The sequence below is a fragment of the Acipenser ruthenus genome, unplaced genomic scaffold (genome assembly GCF_902713425.1).
Source record: "Acipenser ruthenus unplaced genomic scaffold, fAciRut3.2 maternal haplotype, whole genome shotgun sequence".
Lineage (NCBI taxonomy): Eukaryota > Metazoa > Chordata > Actinopteri > Acipenseriformes > Acipenseridae > Acipenser > Acipenser ruthenus.
This window is the reverse complement of record NW_026708652.1, coordinates 5,790-24,471: the sequence shown is the minus strand read 5'-3', so window position 1 is coordinate 24,471 and position 18,682 is coordinate 5,790. Positions and strand designations below refer to the sequence as shown.

Below are 18,682 nucleotides of genomic sequence, written 5' to 3'. Positions count from 1 at the left end.
TAGGCTTGTTCGTATTTGCCTTGCTGGCTCTGGCCATGTTGGCATAGGAAGAGGGGCAGTCCTTAAACAGGTGCCCCTTCTTTCCACACAAATTGCACTGCCTCTCTTCTCTGCAGTGGCTGGTCTCGTGGGGGGCGCCGCAGTTCCTGCACTTGACTACAGTACATGCGGCCGCCAGGTGTCCTAATTCCCCACATTTCCTGCAGAGTTTTGGCATCCCATTATAGAATACCAGCCCTCTGTTGGGCCCTAACACTATGGAGTTTGGAATGTGGCGGACGCCTCCAATGCCCGATGGATCAACATTGAGGCGTACCAGCCACTTTCTGGCTCCTGTCCAAACCCCATCTTCATCTGTAATTTTCCTCCCTTCTGATGACACCCTCCCATAGCGGTTAAGCCATGTTGTAATATCATAGTCGCTAACAGCCTCATTGAAAAATTGGACAGTAACAACTTTCATTTCTCTGTCTGTCAGTGCATCCACACAAAATTCTTTGTATGGAGCGAGATATTTATTCTCCCCCCAAAAGGACCACATTTCTTGTAACTTTTGGGGGTTCCTAAAACTGACCTCAAACACTTCCTTAAGCCCTGGCAATTTCACCAAACAATTCAAGTCAGAAGGGGAAAAACCCATACCCCTCTGAAGAATGGTCCGGCTGAACTCCAGTCTCGTCAGTCCTGGTTCCGTTTCCTCTTGCTGGGTCCTTGTGAAGCGCACCGCATTGTGCCTCCTGGTCTCCTGGGTTGGCCGGAACGCCATCCTTCAGCTGGCTCCTCCGATTGGGGTGGGAGAAGCCTCTGGACGTCCGGGTTGTCTCTCTCTACGGAAAAGAGACAACGTAAGCAGCAAATCTGGGCAGTTGAAGGAACTATTACTTTAGTCCCTGAGGAGATGGTCGCCTCGCAAGAGGGACCCCCTCCCCAGGTGAACGGTGTCCTTCCCTGGCGGAGTAGGGGGCGCTGCTTGGCACCGAGACCACGTAGGAAGAATCGTGGCTGTGACGCCTCCTCGGCGTCCGGGGCCGCCCTCTGCTCCTCCCAGATGGCGCCCTCTGCTGGGCGCCTGCTGCTCTCTCAGTCTGGATCTCGATTACAATCAAGGGCTGGGGATGAGGTCGTCTAGGTCATCAAAGGGTCCTCAAAGGTCGTCTGGATGGTAGGTCCTCCTTCTCTCTAACTCCAGGAACGTCTGGAAAAGCCGGAACCGCCTGAAAAAGAAAAAAACTGGAACCGCCTGAAAAAGAAAAAACTGCTCTCAACAGTCAACAAAATCTTGAAAGACCCTCGGCCTGGATTGGGCAAGCCAAAACCAGACTGAGCATTAGTCTTCCAAAAAGTTGCCGAGCTGAAGAAAGCCAGTCAAAAATAAAAAAAAATTCTGTTCCTCCTCACCCGAACAAACCTCTCACAGACCCTCGGAGGGAGCGGGCAATGCCACTACCCTCTAAGCCTTAGTCTTAGAAAGATTTATTCGAACTGAAGAGAAGCCAGAGTGATATTAAGATATTAGATATTAAACTGATCAACTGATAAGAACAGATACTACACTTGATCTTAGCCAAAAGGCCGAGTAGCGATGGCGACTTGGCCCTTGCCCGGGGCCCCCCAGCCCGGACGGCACAGGGGGATTCAAAGGTGGGTGCAAAATTCCAAGCACAAGCAGACCCCAAAAAACAGGCTGCTGCTTCCAGAGGGGAAATGTGCAATTTAAGCAGGAGGAAACAAAACAAAGCAATAACACACACATAACACCAAAAACAAAACATAAACTGGCAGAGTGCGTCTTACAAATAGTCATGCCAAGCTGCTATGCTGTGCAAGGTGCCTTGGGTAACTACAACTGTGCCTCGCTGGCTGGCTGGCTTGCTAAGAAGGTCCTGGCATAGGGACATGTTCCACCACACTTGTCTGGTTAGCTGCATGCTCCCAGGAAACAACCTGCTGCTGTCTACATCATCACCACATGTGAATAAAAGAAAGAAAGACAGCAAGAAAGAAAGAGAGAAAGAAAGAGAGAAAGAGAGAAAGAAAGAGAGAAAGAAAGAAAGAGAGAAAGAAAAAAAAAGAAGTAAAACGGCGGGAAAACTTGCATCAACACTGGCACTCTCCCTCCAGCAGGGGTAGACAAAATGCTCACAGGAGAGATCCAGATCTGACTTTGACCAACGTTAGAGAAAGGTGTGCACCGTTCCCGGAGGTACTGCAATACCGGGCCGATGCGTGGAGTGGACGGAGCAAGCCCCTGTTCCATCTCCCGATTCCAAAAATCAATTTAATATATGGTCCCCTGATAGGGGACGTATCAGATATTAAACTGATAAGAACAGATACTACACTTGATCTTAGCCAAAAGGCCGAGAAGCGATGGCGACTTGGCCCTTGCCCGGGGCCCCCCAGCCCGGACGGCACAGGGGGATTCAAAGGTGGGTGCAAAATTTCAAGCACAAGCAGACCCCAAAAAAACGGGCTGCTGCTTCCAGAGGGGAAATGTGCAATTTAAGCAGGAGAAAACAAAACAAAGCAAAAACACACACATAACACCAAAAACAAAACATAAACTGGCGGAGTGCGTCTTACAAATAGTCATGCCAAGCTGCTATGCTGTGCAAGGTGCCTTGGGTAACTACAACTGTGCCTCGCTGGCTGGCTGGCTTGCTAAGAAGGTCCTGGCATAGGGACATGTTCCACCACACTTGTCTGGTTAGCTGCATGCTCCCAGGAAACAACCTGCTGCTGCCTACATCATCACCACATGTGAATAAAAGAAAGAAAGACAGCAAGAAAGAAAGAGAGAAAGAAAGAGAGAAAGAGAGAAAGAAAGAGAGAAAGAAAGAAAGAGAGAAAGAAAAAAAAAGAAGTAAAACGGCGGGAAAACTTGCATCAACACTGGCACTCTCCCTCCAGCAGGGGTAGACAAAATGCTCACAGGAGAGATCCAGATCTGACTTTGACCAACGTTAGAGAAAGGTGTGCACCGTTCCCGGAGGTACTGCAATACCGGGCCGATGCGTGGAGTGGACGGAGCAAGCCCCTGTTCCATCTCCCGATTCCAAAAATCAATTTAATATATGGTCCCCTGATAGGGGACTTATCAGATATTAAACTGATAAGAACAGATACTCTTTTATTGAGATTTTACATTTTTTACATTTACACCCATTCGTTTTTTTCATTCATTTTACATTTCTTTTAAAGATGACATTCATGCATACAGACATACATTTTGTTTTAAAAGCATTTAAAATACATTTAAAAACACCAAGACAATTGTGCTTTGTACATGGTTAAAACAGACACAGATTAAAATCAACATGAAAAAAACCTGTGCTGCTTTAAAAGTGACTGGAAAAAAAGAACCATCTATAAAAAACCAGTGTTTGTGAGGGCCGGGGAGTGCTCTCTAAAAAAGTTCAAAAGTGAACATAAAACTAGATCTAAAACAGGGACAGGGGAAAAGGGACAGTGTATAGAACAGTGAGTTAAAATTCTAAAATTTTAAAACACTTAAAATGTAACTTTTAATAGTTTACATTAAAAATCTTAAAGATACATAAAACAAAACAAAACAAAATCAAATAAAACATTCAACGTAAATCAAATAAAAGTCCATAAAACTGAAACAAAAAGACTACATAAAACCAGGGCACCGTTGAAAAAACGGTCATGCCAGCTAAAAAGGGCGGAATGCTGGCATGACAAAATAAATAAAAGGCTTAGCGGTGCCCCGTAGTCCCGCTCCTAGGAGCTAGCGGTTCCAGTTTTTTCCTTTATTCCATTTTCACGTCCTGAAGTCCGGCGATCCTCCACTCCGCGCAGGCCTTGTCCTTCCCGAGGGTCCGGATGTCCAGAATTACAAAGTCCTTGATAAGAGTTTGTGCCCTTCTGGTCGTGGTGATAGTGTCTAGCTCCTGCTTGTGATAGACACAGACGTTACGGCCTTCCCACAGGATCTGCTTGACAACATTGATGACACGCCAAACGCACTTAGCTGTGCTGGTATCGATTCCTCCCGCAGGCCCATAGAGCACAGTCTCAGCGGTCATCTTGGCCGTGTCAGCAAACCTGTTTAGGAAGACAGAGACAGAGAGCCAGACACTGCCAGCCACATCACACTCCCAGAAGATATGGGCTGGTGTTTCTCTCTTGCGGCACTTTGCATAGGGGCATGTTTCTACTTGGGCTAGTCCCCTCCTGAACATGAACGCTCGAGTGGGGAGTGCACTGTGGACGGTGTTCCATGCTATATCCTTCTGGACATTACTGAGGCAGCTGTGAGACACATTCTCCCAGATTTTTTGGCTTTGGGTGAGGGAGAAAGTAGCTACTTTTTCAATTTCCTGGGAACCGGCAAGATATTTAGTTACAGCCTTGTATTCCCAGGAGGCCAATTTTGCTTTATCTAAGCCCAATTTATATATAGTGTCCCTTAAGGTTCTATAATACAATGGGGGGTCCCAGGAGTACGGCACGGTGTTATCAATAGTGCAGAGGCCCAAGGCCCTGAGACAGGTGGCAAAATAGAAACGATTCATGTAACATACCTTCCTGTCCAGGGCCTGGATGTTCTTGATAGTTTGCGTGAGCCCCTGCACTCGGGTGAGCTGCACAACGTCCGGGACCCCCTTACCTCCCTTCTTGTCGGCTTTACTCAGGGTGGCTCGCTTTACCCTCTCCATCTTGCTGCCCCAGATAAAGTGGTGGATAATGCGGTCCACCACTTTTTTGGTGGTCCTGTCTGGGGGAAAGATTTTTCCTACATAAGAGAGGATGGGGAACAGTATAGACTTGGTTATTAATACTCTACCCGTCATTGTTAAGGATCTTGTGCTCCATCCGCCAATCTTTTTACGGACCTGGTTAATGGCCGCCGTCCAGCTCTGGGCCCCAGAGCTATTGTTCTCGAAAATGAGGCCCAGAATCTTGATTTTGTCCTTTTTGACAGGGTACATGTCCGACAGTTCCCTATATACCTGCCAATTTTTAGACACGTAGACTTCGCTCTTGGACTTATTAATCACTGCCCCGGTCGCCGTGCAGTACTTCTCAAGGATATTACTAATCCGAGGTACCGACGATGTGTTGGTGCAAATGAGTGACACATCGTCCATATATGCTGTTGTTTTGACCTGGACCCCGTTGGATCCAGGCAGCTGGAAACCAGTTATATTGGTATCCCTACGAATTGCCTGCAGGAGGGGTTCAATGCACACGACATATAGCAGTGGGGATAGTGGGCAACCCTGTCTGACCCCTGACTGGATAGATATTTTACCAGTCAGGTGCCTGTTCACCAAGACTCGGGTACTAATGTTTGTATATATGGTTTTAACCCACTCCCTAAGTCCAGGAGCGAATTTCATCTGGTCCATCACTTTGTACATATATTCATGGCTTACCCTATCGAACGCCTTCTCCTGGTCAAGGTTGAACAGGCAGAGGGGATGGTTCCGTTCTCTAGAATAAGCCAGAATGTCCCTTGTTAACATTAAAATATCCGTGATGGACCTCCCTGGGACGCCACAAGCCTGGTCGGGGCCAATGACCAAAGGGAGGTGTACTTGTAGCCGGAGCATCAGAGCTTTGGCTAGTATCTTGTAATCCACGCAAAGGAGGCTGATTGGGCGCCAATTCCGTAGATCTTTAACTTCCCCTTTCTTATGAAGGAGAGTAATTACACTCTCCCGCATAGAAGGGCCCAACCGCTTCTCCCTGTAGACCGCTCTGTAGACCTCCGCTAAATGGACTTTTAGCATGTCCCAAAAAAGATGGTAATACTCACCCGGGATGCCATCTGGACCTGGCGTCTTACCGGTGTTCATGGTCTTAACCGCCTGGGTGAGCTCCTCCAGCGTGAGTTCTGGGTCCTTCTCCTCCTCCTCGTCGTCCCGCACTGAGTCAGGCTCCAACTGGCTCAGGAACCACTCTATCAGGGTGTCATCTGTAGCTTTGATGTTATATAGGTCCCTATAGAAGTTCTCTACCACTTTTTTCACTCCCTCACTATCCTCTACTATCCTCCCCCTGCTGTCGAGCATGGAGGACATCAAGTGCCGCTTCTCCCTCGTTTTCTGGAAGAAGAAGCGAGTACACTTTTCGTCTTCCTCCATTTTTTGCACTTTTGCATTGTGCATGACCTTTCGTTGTTCCTCCCTACAAAGCACTGAAAGATCTAGCTTGGTCTGGGCTATCTCGTCGCTTACAGGGAACCCCCGAAGCTGAAGCAGGCTCAGATGCTGGAGGGCAGCATTCAGGTGTTTATATTTGGCCCTCCTTTCTTTTGCTTTCCTCTTGCCTGCTGCTATGAAATAACCCTTAGTTCTGATTTTGACCATCTCCCACCACTCTATAGGGGAGTTGAATAGGTCACGCAAAGTGGTCCACTCAACAAGCCTGCTCTTATAGGCTGCAGCTATGGAGGGGTCATCGAGTAAGGAGGTGTTTAATTTCCAAACCCCTGACCCCATCTGGGAGGTCTGAGGGACCTGCAATGTTACCTGCAGGAGCCTATGGTCAGAGAAGAAGACGGCCTGGGTGTCTACTGCCGTCTTCGTAAGGGAGCTGGTATGCAGGACAAGATCTATACGGGAGAAGGAGGTCCCAGATGAGCTCACCCAGGTAAAGGGAGGCACCAGGTCCTTACCTGCATCACACAGGGAGAAATCAGATATTACGGAGGACAAAACTCTACTAGAGCGGTCGTTGCGTGGCCTGCTCCGGTCTACGTCCCTCAGAGCACAATTGAAGTCACCTGACACGATGACGGGTACGTTCCCCAGCAGGAGTGGACGCAGCTGTGGAAAAAATTGAACTCTTTCGTTTTGGTTAGTGGGTGCGTAGACATTGACCAGTCTGAGGGGAGTGTTGTTGTATGTCACATCCACGCTCAGAATTCTACCAGGTTCTACCTCCCTGCTGCTGCGGGAGGTAATAAATGGGTTTTTAAACAGGATACCTACTCCGTCGGCTCTGGCTATGTTGGAGCCCGACCAGAAGGAGTCCCCCAGGGTCCAACTCTCCTTCAGGTCCCTATAATCAGGGCTCGACGAAATACCACACTCCTGCAGAAAGATGAGATCTGCTTTCAAGTTAGCTAGATAGTTTAGTACATCAAATCTTTTTTGTGTCTCCCTGATGCTCCTGACATTAACAGACACACATATCAGGGCCATCAGGGTAGCTAACAAGAAAAGGAGTCGCTGCGTCCACCCCATAGCGACTATGATTGGGAGGTCGGGACACTCTTCCTACTCTTAGCTCTACGCTTGCTTCGAGGGGGCTTGGGCTTATTTGCAACTCCCATCACCCCTGAGAAGGTACTCACTGCTGCCTCGTCCAAGAAGGCACCGTCTTTATATGCACAGTACGTGGAGTTGTTGGGGCTATTCAACTCCCCACAAGGTAAGTCTGGTGGAACTTGCTCAGGGCCCCTCGGAACGTGTGGGTCAGCTTTGTCCTGGGGGGGGGTTATGACAGACAGCATTCTTTGGCTGTTACCGTCTGTTGAATTGGAGCTGTTAGCAGACTTCTGGCTTACCGCGTCCAGGGGTATTCCCATGTCCTCCAGTGCTGTATCTAGGAGGACCTCTAGGGGGCCCCTGGTTTTGCCCATACAAGGGAGGGGGTCAAGGATGCTTTGAAGGGAGGCCCTTCGCTTGAAGAGGGTCATTGCTACAGAGGTACTGCTGGTCAGGGAAGGTGTTGACCCCGACCTCTCCCTCGGTGCATTAGTGAACACCTCTTCTGCGAGGTGTGCTAGGGTTTGTGCCAACGACTGGGAAGGCTGGCTGGGGATGCCCTGGCTGGCTGCTACCTGCCCACTAGGCGGCAGTGTAGCCGTCCCACTCGCCTCCGTCTCTGCCTGCGAGGGCAAGACTGGGGACTTTGTGTGGACATTAGCTGGTTTTGGATCTATGGGGGCCACCTGCAACTTGCTGTCTTTGATCCTGATCTTCTTTCTTTTCCCCCCCTCGTCTCTACCCTTTCTTTTCCCCACCCTCTGCTGGTTCTTCACTCCCTTCCCCTCCTTCTCACTCTCACTTTCACTGTCGCTTTTGCTTTCCTCCCCCACGGACTCAATCCTTATGGCGTCATAACGAGAGCCGAGGGGGAGTGCTGGCGCTGAGAGGGCCCTACTCAGGGGGGGGCCGCTGCTGGGTCCGGGCTCCCTCCCTGACTCGTGTTCTGCATCAGAGGAGCTACTGGAGGAGCTAGTGGAGTGGCTGTTGTACTCTCTCTCTGGGCTGGGGGAAGGGGTCCTGGTAAAACGGGACATGTCTCGGGGGCGGGGGGGTGAGGGGGTGCTGGTGATGATGGTGGTGCTGGAGTCTGGGTCTTGGATACTGTTGGTGGTGATGTGGACTGATCTTTGTTACTTGCTCCCTCTTCCTGCTCAGGCCTAGGCTTGTTCATGTTTGCCTTGCTGGCTCTGGCCATGTTGGCATAGGAAGAGGGGCAGTCCTTAAACAGGTGCCCCTTCTTTCCACACAAATTGCACTGCCTATCAATTTAATATATGGTCCCCTGATAGGGGACGTATCAGATATTAAACTGATAAGAACAGATACTACACTTGATCTTAGCCAAAAGGCCGAGAAGCGATGGCGACTTGGCCCTTGCCCGGGGCCCCCCAGCCCGGACGGCACAGGGGGATTCAAAGGTGGGTGCAAAATTTCAAGCACAAGCAGACCCCAAAAAAACGGGCTGCTGCTTCCAGAGGGGAAATGTGCAATTTAAGCAGGAGAAAACAAAACAAAGCAAAAACACACACATAACACCAAAAACAAAACATAAACTGGCGGAGTGCGTCTTACAAATAGTCATGCCAAGCTGCTATGCTGTGCAAGGTGCCTTGGGTAACTACAACTGTGCCTCGCTGGCTGGCTGGCTTGCTAAGAAGGTCCTGGCATAGGGACATGTTCCACCACACTTGTCTGGTTAGCTGCATGCTCCCAGGAAACAAACTGCTGCTGTCTACATCATCACCACATGTGAATAAAAGAAAGAAAGACAGCAAGAAAGAAAGAGAGAAAGAAAGAGAGAAAGAGAGAAAGAAAGAGAGAAAGAAAGAAAGAGAGAAAGAAAAAAAAAGAAATAAAACGGCGGGAAAACTTGCATCAACACTGGCACTCTCCCTCCAGCAGGGGTAGACAAAATGCTCACATGAGAGATCCAGATCTGACTTTGACCAACGTTAGAGAAAGGTGTGCACCGTTCCCGGAGGTACTGCAATACCGGGCCGATGCGTGGAGTGGACGGAGCAAGCCCCTGTTCCATCTCCCGATTCCAAAAATCAATTTAATATATGGTCCCCTGATAGGGGACGTATCAGATATTAAACTGATAAGAACAGATACTACACTTGATCTTAGCCAAAAGGCCGAGAAGCGATGGCGACTTGGCCCTTGCCCGGGGCCCCCCAGCCCGGACGGCACAGGGGGATTCAAAGGTAGGTGCAAAATTTCAAGCACAAGCAGACCCCAAAAAAACGGGCTGCTGCTTCCAGAGGGGAAATGTGCAATTTAAGCAGGAGAAAACAAAACAAAGCAAAAACACACACATAACACCAAAAACAAAACATAAACTGGCGGAGTGCGTCTTACAAATAGTCATGCCAAGCTGCTATGCTGTGCAAGGTGCCTTGGGTAACTACAACTGTGCCTCGCTGGCTGGCTGGCTTGCTAAGAAGGTCCTGGCATAGGGACATGTTCCACCACACTTGTCTGGTTAGCTGCATGCTCCCAGGAAACAACCTGCTGCTGTCTACATCATCACCACATGTGAATAAAAGAAAGAAAGACAGCAAGAAAGAAAGAGAGAAAGAAAGAGAGAAAGAGAGAAAGAAAGAGAGAAAGAAAGAGAGAAAGAGAAAAAAAAAGAAGTAAAACGGCGGGAAAACTTGCATCAACACTGGCACTCTCCCTCCAGCAGGGGTAGACAAAATGCTCACAGGAGAGATCCAGATCTGACTTTGACCAACGTTAGAGAAAGGTGTGCACCGTTCCCGGAGGTACTGCAATACCGGGCCGATGCGTGGAGTGGACGGAGCAAGCCCCTGTTCCATCTCCCGATTCCAAAAATCAATTTAATATATGGTCCCCTGATAGGGGACTTATCAGATATTAAACTGATAAGAACAGATACTCTTTTATTGAGATTTTACATTTTTTACATTTACACCCATTCGTTTTTTTCATTCATTTTACATTTCTTTTAAAGATGACATTCATGCATACAGACATACATTTTGTTTTAAAAGCATTTAAAATACATTTAAAAACACCAAGACAATTGTGCTTTGTACATGGTTAAAACAGACACAGATTAAAATCAACATGAAAAAAACCTGTGCTGCTTTAAAAGTGACTGGAAAAAAAGAACCATCTATAAAAAACCAGTGTTTGTGAGGGCCGGGGAGTGCTCTCTAAAAAAGTTCAAAAGTGAACATAAAACTAGATCAAAAACAGGGACAGGGGAAAAGGGACAGTGTATAGAACAGTGAGTTAAAATTCTAAAATTTTAAAACACTTAAAATGTAACTTTTAATAGTTTACATTAAAAATCTTAAAGATACATAAAACAAAACAAAACAAAATCAAATAAAACATTCAACGTAAATCAAATAAAAGTCAATAAAACTGAAACAAAAAGACTACATAAAACCAGGGCACCGTTGAAAAAACGGTCATGCCAGCTAAAAAGGGCGGAATGCTGGCATGACAAAATAAATAAAAGGCTTAGCGGTGCCCCGTAGTCCCGCTCCTAGGAGCTAGCGGTTCCAGTTTTTTCCTTTATTCCATCTTCACGTCCTGAAGTCCGGCGATCCTCCACTCCACGCAGGCCTTGTCCTTCCCGAGGGTCCGGATGTCCAGAATTACAAAGTCCTTGATAAGAGTTTGTGCCCTTCTGGTCGTGGTGATAGTGTCTAGCTCCTGCTTGTGATAGACACAGACGTTACGGCCTTCCCACAGGATCTGCTTGACAACATTGATGACACGCCAAACGCACTTAGCTGTGCTGGTAGTGATTCCTCCCGCAGGCCCATAGAGCACAGTCTCAGCGGTCATCTTGGCCGTGTCAGCAAACCTGTTTAGGAAGACAGAGACAGAGAGCCAGACACTGCCAGCCACATCACACTCCCAGAAGATATGGGCTGGTGTTTCTCTCTTGCGGCACTTTGCATAGGGGCATGTTTCTACTTGGGCTAGTCCCCTCCTGAACATGAACGCTCGAGTGGGGAGTGCACTGTGGACGGTGTTCCATGCTATATCCTTCTGGACATTACTGAGGCAGCTGTGAGACACATTCTCCCAGATTTTTTGGCTTTGGGTGAGGGAGAAAGTAGCTACTTTTTCAATTTCCTGGGAACCGGCAAGATATTTAGTTACAGCCTTGTATTCCCAGGAGGCCAATTTTGCTTTATCTAAGCCCAATTTATATATAGTGTCCCTTAAGGTTCTATAATACAATGGGGGGTCCCAGGAGTACGGCACGGTGTTATCAATAGTGCAGAGGCCCAAGGCCCTGAGACAGGTGGCAAAATAGAAACGATTCATGTAACATACCTTCCTGTCCAGGGCCTGGATGTTCTTGATAGTTTGCGTGAGCCCCTGCACTCGGGTGAGCTGCACAACGTCCGGGACCCCCTTACCTCCCTTCTTGTCGGCTTTACTCAGGGTGGCTCGCTTTACCCTCTCCATCTTGCTGCCCCAGATAAAGCGGTGGATAATGCGGTCCACCACTTTTTTGGTGGTCCTGTCTGGGGGAAAGATTTTTCCTACATAAGAGAGGATGGGGAACAGTATAGACTTGGTTATTAATACTCTACCCGTCATTGTTAAGGATCTTGTGCTCCATCCGCCAATCTTTTTACGGACCTGGTTAATGGCCGCCGTCCAGCTCTGGGCCCCCGAGCTATTGTTCTCGAAAATGAGGCCCAGAATCTTGATTTTGTCCTTTTTGACAGGGTACATGTCCGACAGTTCCCTATCTACCTGCCAATTTTTAGACACGTAGACTTCGCTCTTGGACTTATTAATCACGGCCCCGGTCGCCGTGCAGTACTTCTCAAGGATATTACTAATCCGAGGTACCGACGATGTGTTGGTGCAAATGAGTGACACATCGTCCATATATGCTGTTGTTTTGACCTGGACCCCGTTGGATCCAGGCAGCTGGAAACCAGTTATATTGGTATCCCTACGAATTGCCTGCAGGAGGGGTTCAATGCACACGACATATAGCAGTGGGGATAGTGGGCAACCCTGTCTGACCCCTGACTGGATAGATATTTTACCAGTCAGGTGCCTGTTCACCAAGACTCGGGTACTAATGTTTGTATATATGGTTTTAACCCACTCCCTAAGTCCAGGAGCGAATTTCATCTGGTCCATCACTTTGTACATATATTCATGGCTTACCCTATCGAACGCCTTCTCCTGGTCAAGGTTGAACAGGCAGAGGGGATGGTTCCGTTCTCTAGAATAAGCCAGAATGTCCCTTGTTAACATTAAAATATCCGTGATGGACCTCCCTGGGACGCCACAAGCCTGGTCGGGGCCAATGACCAAAGGGAGGTGTACTTGTAGCCGGAGCATCAGAGCTTTGGCTAGTATCTTGTAATCCACGCAAAGGAGGCTGATTGGGCGCCAATTCCGTAGATCTTTAACTTCCCCTTTCTTATGAAGGAGAGTAATTACACTCTCCCGCATAGAAGGGCCCAACCGCTTCTCCCTGTAGACCGCTCTGTAGACCTCCGCTAAATGGACTTTTAGCATGTCCCAAAAAAGATGGTAATACTCACCCGGGATGCCATCTGGACCTGGCGTCTTACCGGTGTTCATGGTCTTAACCGCCTGGGTGAGCTCCTCCAGCGTGAGTTCTGGGTCCTTCTCCTCCTCCTTGTCGTCCCGCACTGAGTCAGGCTCCAACTGGCTCAGGAACCACTCTATCAGGGTGTCATCTGTAGCTTTGATGTTATATAGGTCCCTATAGAAGTTCTCTACCACTTTTTTCACTCCCTCACTATCCTCTACTATCCTCCCCCTGCTGTCGAGCATGGAGGACATCAAGTGCCGCTTCTCCCTCGTTTTCTGGAAGAAGAAGCGAGTACACTTTTCGTCTTCCTCCATTTTTTGCACTTTTGCATTGTGCATGACCGTTCGTTGTTCCTCCCTACAAAGCACTGAAAGATCTAGCTTGGTCTGGGCTATCTCGTCGCTTACAGGGAACCCCCGAAGCTGAAGCAGGCTCAGATGCTGGAGGGCAGCATTCAGGTGTTTATATTTGGCCCTCCTTTCTTTTGCTTTCCTCTTGCCTGCTGCTATGAAATAACCCTTAGTTCTGATTTTGACCATCTCCCACCACTCTATAGGGGAGTTGAATAGGTCACGCAAAGTGGTCCACTCAACAAGCCTGCTCTTATAGGCTGCAGCTATGGAGGGGTCATCGAGTAAGGAGGTGTTTAATTTCCAAACCCCTGACCCCATCTGGGAGGTCTGAGGGACCTGCAATGTTACCTGCAGGAGCCTATGGTCAGAGAAGAAGACGGCCTGGGTGTCTACTGCCGTCTTCGTAAGGGAGCTGGTATGCAGGACGAGATCTATACGGGAGAAGGAGGTCCCAGATGAGCTCACCCAGGTAAAGGGAGGCACCAGGTCCTTACCTGCATCACACAGGGAGAAATCAGATATTACGGAGGACAAAACTCTACTAGAGCGGTCGTTGCGTGGCCTGCTCCGGTCTACGTCCCTCAGAGCACAATTGAAGTCACCTGACACGATGACGGGTACGTTCCCCAGCAGGAGTGGACGCAGCTGTGGAAAAAATTGAACTCTTTCGTTTTGGTTAGTGGGTGCGTAGACATTGACCAGTCTGAGGGGAGTGTTGTTGTATGTCACATCCACGCTCAGAATTCTACCAGGTTCTACCTCCCTGCTGCTGCGGGAGGTAATAAATGGGTTTTTAAACAGGATACCTACTCCGTCGGCTCTGGCTATGTTGGAGCCCGACCAGAAGGAGTCCCCCAGGGTCCAACTCTCCTTCAGGTCCCTATAATCAGGGCTCGACGAAATACCACACTCCTGCAGAAAGATGAGATCTGCTTTCAAGTTAGCTAGATAGTTTAGTACATCAAATCTTTTTTGTGTCTCCCTGATGCTCCTGACATTAACAGACACACATATCAGGGCCATCAGGGTAGCTAACAAGAAAAGGAGTCGCTGCGTCCACCCCATAGCGACTATGATTGGGAGGTCGGGACACTCTTCCTACTCTTAGCTCTACGCTTGCTTCGAGGGGGCTTGGGCTTATTTGCAACTCCCATCACCCCTGAGAAGGTACTCACTGCTGCCTCGTCCAAGAAGGCACCGTCTTTATATGCACAGTACGTGGAGTTGTTGGGGCTATTCAACTCCCCACAAGGTAAGTCTGGTGGAACTTGCTCAGGGCCCCTCGGAACGTGTGGGTCAGCTTTGTCCTGGGGGGGGGTTATGACAGACAGCATTCTTTGGCTGTTACCGTCTGTTGAATTGGAGCTGTTAGCAGACTTCTGGCTTACCGCGTCCAGGGGTATTCCCATGTCCTCCAGTGCTGTATCTAGGAGGACCTCTAGGGGGCCCCTGGTTTTGCCCATACAAGGGAGGGGGTCAAGGATGCTTTGAAGGGAGGCCCTTCACTTGAAGAGGGTCATTGCTACAGAGGTACTGCTGGTCAGGGAAGGTGTTGACCCCGACCTCTCCCTCGGTGCATTAGTGAACACCTCTTCTGCGAGGTGTGCTAGGGTTTGTGCCAACGACTGGGAAGGCTGGCTGGGGATGCCCTGGCTGGCTGCTACCTGCCCATTAGGCGGCAGTGTAGCCGTCCCACTCGCCTCCGTCTCTGCCTGCGAGGGCAAGACTGGGGACTTTGTGTGGACATTAGCTGGTTTTGGATCTATGGGGGCCACCTGCAACTTGCTGTCTTTGATCCTGATCTTCTTTCTTTTCCCCCCCTCGTCTCTACCCTTTCTTTTCCCCACCCTCTGCTGGTTCTTCACTCCCTTCCCCTCCTTCTCACTCTCACTTTCACTGTCGCTTTTGCTTTCCTCCCCCACGGACTCAATCCTTATGGCGTCATAACGAGAGCCGAGGGGGAGTGCTGGCGCTGAGAGGGCCCTACTCAGGGGGGGGCCGCTGCTGGGTCCGGGCTCCCTCCCTGACTCGTGTTCTGCATCAGAGGAGCTACTGGAGGAGCTAGTGGAGTGGCTGTTGTACTCTCTCTCTGGGCTGGGGGAAGGGGTCCTCGTAAAACGGGACATGTCTCGGGGGCGGGGGGGTGAGGGGGTGCTGGTGATGATGGTGGTGCTGGAGTCTGGGTCTTGGATACTGTTGGTGGTGATGTGGACTGATCTTTGTTACTTGCTCCCTCTTCCTGCTCAGGCCTAGGCTTGTTCATGTTTGCCTTGCTGGCTCTGGCCATGTTGGCATAGGAAGAGGGGCAGTCCTTAAACAGGTGCCCCTTCTTTCCACACAAATTGCACTGCCTCTCTTCTCTGCAGTGGCTGGTCTCGTGGGGGGCGCCGCAGTTCCTGCACTTGACTACAGTACACGCGGCCGCCAGGTGTCCTAATTCCCCACATTTCCTGCAGAGTTTTGGCATCCCATTATAGAATACCAGCCCTCTGTTGGGCCCTAACACTATGGAGTTTGGAATGTGGCGGACGCCTCCAATGCCCGATGGATCAACATTAAGGCGTACCAGCCACTTTCTGGCTCCTGTCCAAACCCCATCTTCATCTGTAATTTTCCTCCCTTCTGATGACACCCTCCCATAGCGGTTAAGCCATGTTGTAATATCATAGTCGCTAACAGCCTCATTGAAAAATTGGACAGTAACAACTTTCATTTCTCTGTCTGTCAGTGCATCCACACAAAATTCTTTGTATGGAGCGAGATATTTATTCTCCCCCCAAAAGGACCACATTTCTTGTAACTTTTGGGGGTTCCTAAAACTGACCTCAAACACTTCCTTAAGCCCTGGCAATTTCACCAAACAATTCAAGTCAGAAGGGGAAAAACCCATACCCCTCTGAAGAATGGTCCGGCTGAACTCCAGTCTCGTCAGTCCTGGTTCCGTTTCATCTTGCTTGTTTCTTGTGAAGCGCACCGCATTGTGCCTCCTGGTTTCCTGGGTTGGCCGGAACGCCATCCTTCAGCTGGCTCCTCCGATTGGGGTGGGAGAAGCCTCTGGACGTCCGGGTTGTCTCTCTCTACGGAAAAGAGACAACGTAAGCAGCAAATCTGGGCAGTTGAAGGAACTATTACTTTAGTCCCTGAGGAGATGGTCGCCTCGCAAGAGGGACCCCCTCCCCAGGTGAACGGTGTCCTTCCCTGGCGGAGTAGGGGGCGCTGCTTGGCACCGAGACCACGTAGGAAGAATCGTGGCTGTGACGCCTCCTCGGGGTCCGGGGCCGCCCTCTGCTCCTCCCAGATGGCGCCCTCTGCTGGGCGCCTGCTGCTCTCTCGGTCTGGATCTCGATTACAATCAAGGGCTGGGGATGAGGTCGTCTAGGTCATCAAAGGGTCCTCAAAGGTCGTCTGGATGGTAGGTCCTCCTTCTCTCTAACTCCAGGAACGTCTGGAAAAGCCGGAACCGCCTGAAAAAGAAAAAAACGGGAACCGCCTGAAAAAGAAAAAACTGCTCTCAACAGTCAACAAAATCTTGAAAGACCCTCGGCCTGGATTGGGCAAGCCAAAACCAGACTGAGCATTAGTCTTCCAAAAAGTTGCCGAGCTGAAGAAAGCCAGTCAAAAATAAAAAAAATTCTGTTCCTCCTCACCCGAACAAACCTCTCACAGACCCTCGGAGGGAGCGGGCAATGCCACTACCCTCTAAGCCTTAGTCTTAGAAAGATTTATTCGAACTGAAGAGAAGCCAGAGTATATGGCTGGCTAAGAAGGACCTGGCATAGGGACATGTTCCACCACACTTGTCTGGTTAGCTGCATGCTCCCAGGAAACAACCTGCTGCTGTCTACATCATCACCACATGTGAATAAAAGAAAGAAAGACAGCAAGAAAGAAAGAGAGAAAGAAAGAGAGAAAGAGAGAAAGAAAGAGAGAAAGAAAGAAAGAGAGAAAGAAAAAAAAAAGAAGTAAAACGGCGGGAAAACTTGCATCAACACTGGCACTCTCCCTCCAGCAGGGGTAGACAAAATGCTCACAGGAGAGATCCAGATCTGACTTTGACCAACGTTAGAGAAAGGTGTGCACCGTTCCCGGAGGTACTGCAATACCGGGCCGATGCGTGGAGTGGACGGAGCAAGCCCCTGTTCCATCTCCCGATTCCAAAAATCAATTTAATATATGGTCCCCTGATACTCTTTTATTGAGATTTTACATTTTTTTTACATTTACACCCATTCGTTTTTTCATTCATTTTACATTTCTTTTAAAGATGACATTCATGCATACAGACATACATTTTGTTTTAAAAGCATTTAAAACACATTTAAAAACACCAAGACAATTGTGCTTTGTACATGGTTAAAACAGACACAGATTAAAATCAACATGAAAAAAAACCTGTGCTGTTTTAAAAGTGACTGGAAAAAAAGAACCATCTATAAAAAACCAGTGCTTGTGAGGGCCGGGGAGTGCTCTCTAAAAGTTCAAAAGTGAACATAAAACTATATTACTAAAACAGGGACAGGGGAAAAGGGACAGTGTGTGGAACAGTGAGTTAAAATTCTAAAATTTTAAAACACTTAAAATGTAACTTTTAATAGTTTACATTAAAAATCTTAAAGATACATAAAACAAAACAAAACAAAATCAAATAAAACATTCAACATAAATCAAATAAAAGTCCATAAAACTGAAACAAAAAGACTACATAAAACCAGGGCACCGTTCAAAAACGGTCATGCCAGCTAAAAAGGGCGGAATGCTGGCATGACAAAATAAATAAAAGGCTTAGCGGTGCCCCGTAGTCCCGCTCCTAGGAGCTAGCGGTTCCAGTTTTTTCCTTTATTCCATCTTCACGTCCTGAAGTCCGGCGATCCTCCACTCCGCGCAGGCCTTGTCCTTCCCGAGGGTCCGGATGTCCAGAATTACAAAGTCCTTGATAAGAGTTTGTGCCCTTCTGGTCGTGGTGATAGTGTCTAGCTCCTGCTTGTGATAGACACAGACGTTACGGCCTTCCCACAGGATCTGCTTGACAACATTGATGACACGCCAAACGCACTTAGCTGTGCTGGTAGTGATTCCTCCCGCAGGCCCATAGAGCACAGTCTCAGCGGTCATCTTGGCCGTGTCAGCAAACCTGTTTAGGAAGACAGAGACAGAGAGCCAGACACTGCCAGCCACATCACACTCCCAGAAGATATGGGCTGGTGTTTCTCTCTTGCGGCACTTTGCATAGGGGCATGTTTCTACTTGGGCTAGTCCCCTCCTGAACATGAACGCTCGAGTGGGGAGTGCACTGTGGACGGTGTTCCATGCTATATCCTTCTGGACATTACTGAGGCAGCTGTGAGACACATTCTCCCAGATTTTTTGGCTTTGGGTGAGGGAGAAAGTAGCTACTTTTTCAATTTCCTGGGAACCGGCAAGATATTTAGTTACAGCCTTGTATTCCCAGGAGGCCAATTTTGCTTTATCTAAGCCCAATTTATATATAGTGTCCCTTAAGGTTCTATAAT

The 18,682-nt window shown here is 48.7% G+C and overlaps 2 non-coding genes and 5 pseudogenes across 2 annotated transcripts; all 7 read right to left on the bottom strand.

Annotated features, from left to right (window-relative positions):
• Positions 1-1,467: 1,467 nt before the first annotated feature.
• On the bottom strand, positions 1,468-1,584 carry LOC131734995 (U2 spliceosomal RNA; annotated as a pseudogene).
• Positions 1,585-2,181: 597 nt separating this feature from the next.
• LOC131734996 (U2 spliceosomal RNA) lies at positions 2,182-2,372 on the bottom strand. Its single transcript, XR_009327223.1, has one exon. It is a non-coding gene; the product is annotated as a U2 spliceosomal RNA (small nuclear RNA).
• A 598-nt stretch (positions 2,373-2,970) lies between these two features.
• Positions 2,971-3,140, bottom strand: LOC131734998 (U2 spliceosomal RNA; annotated as a pseudogene).
• Positions 3,141-8,489: 5,349 nt separating this feature from the next.
• On the bottom strand, positions 8,490-8,605 carry LOC131734990 (U2 spliceosomal RNA; annotated as a pseudogene).
• A 598-nt stretch (positions 8,606-9,203) lies between these two features.
• LOC131734989 (U2 spliceosomal RNA) lies at positions 9,204-9,394 on the bottom strand. The gene has a single exon (XR_009327222.1). It is a non-coding gene; the product is annotated as a U2 spliceosomal RNA (small nuclear RNA).
• Positions 9,395-9,990: 596 nt separating this feature from the next.
• LOC131734999 (U2 spliceosomal RNA) lies at positions 9,991-10,160 on the bottom strand (annotated as a pseudogene).
• A 7,081-nt stretch (positions 10,161-17,241) lies between these two features.
• LOC131734993 (U2 spliceosomal RNA) lies at positions 17,242-17,374 on the bottom strand (annotated as a pseudogene).
• Positions 17,375-18,682: the final 1,308 nt, after the last annotated feature.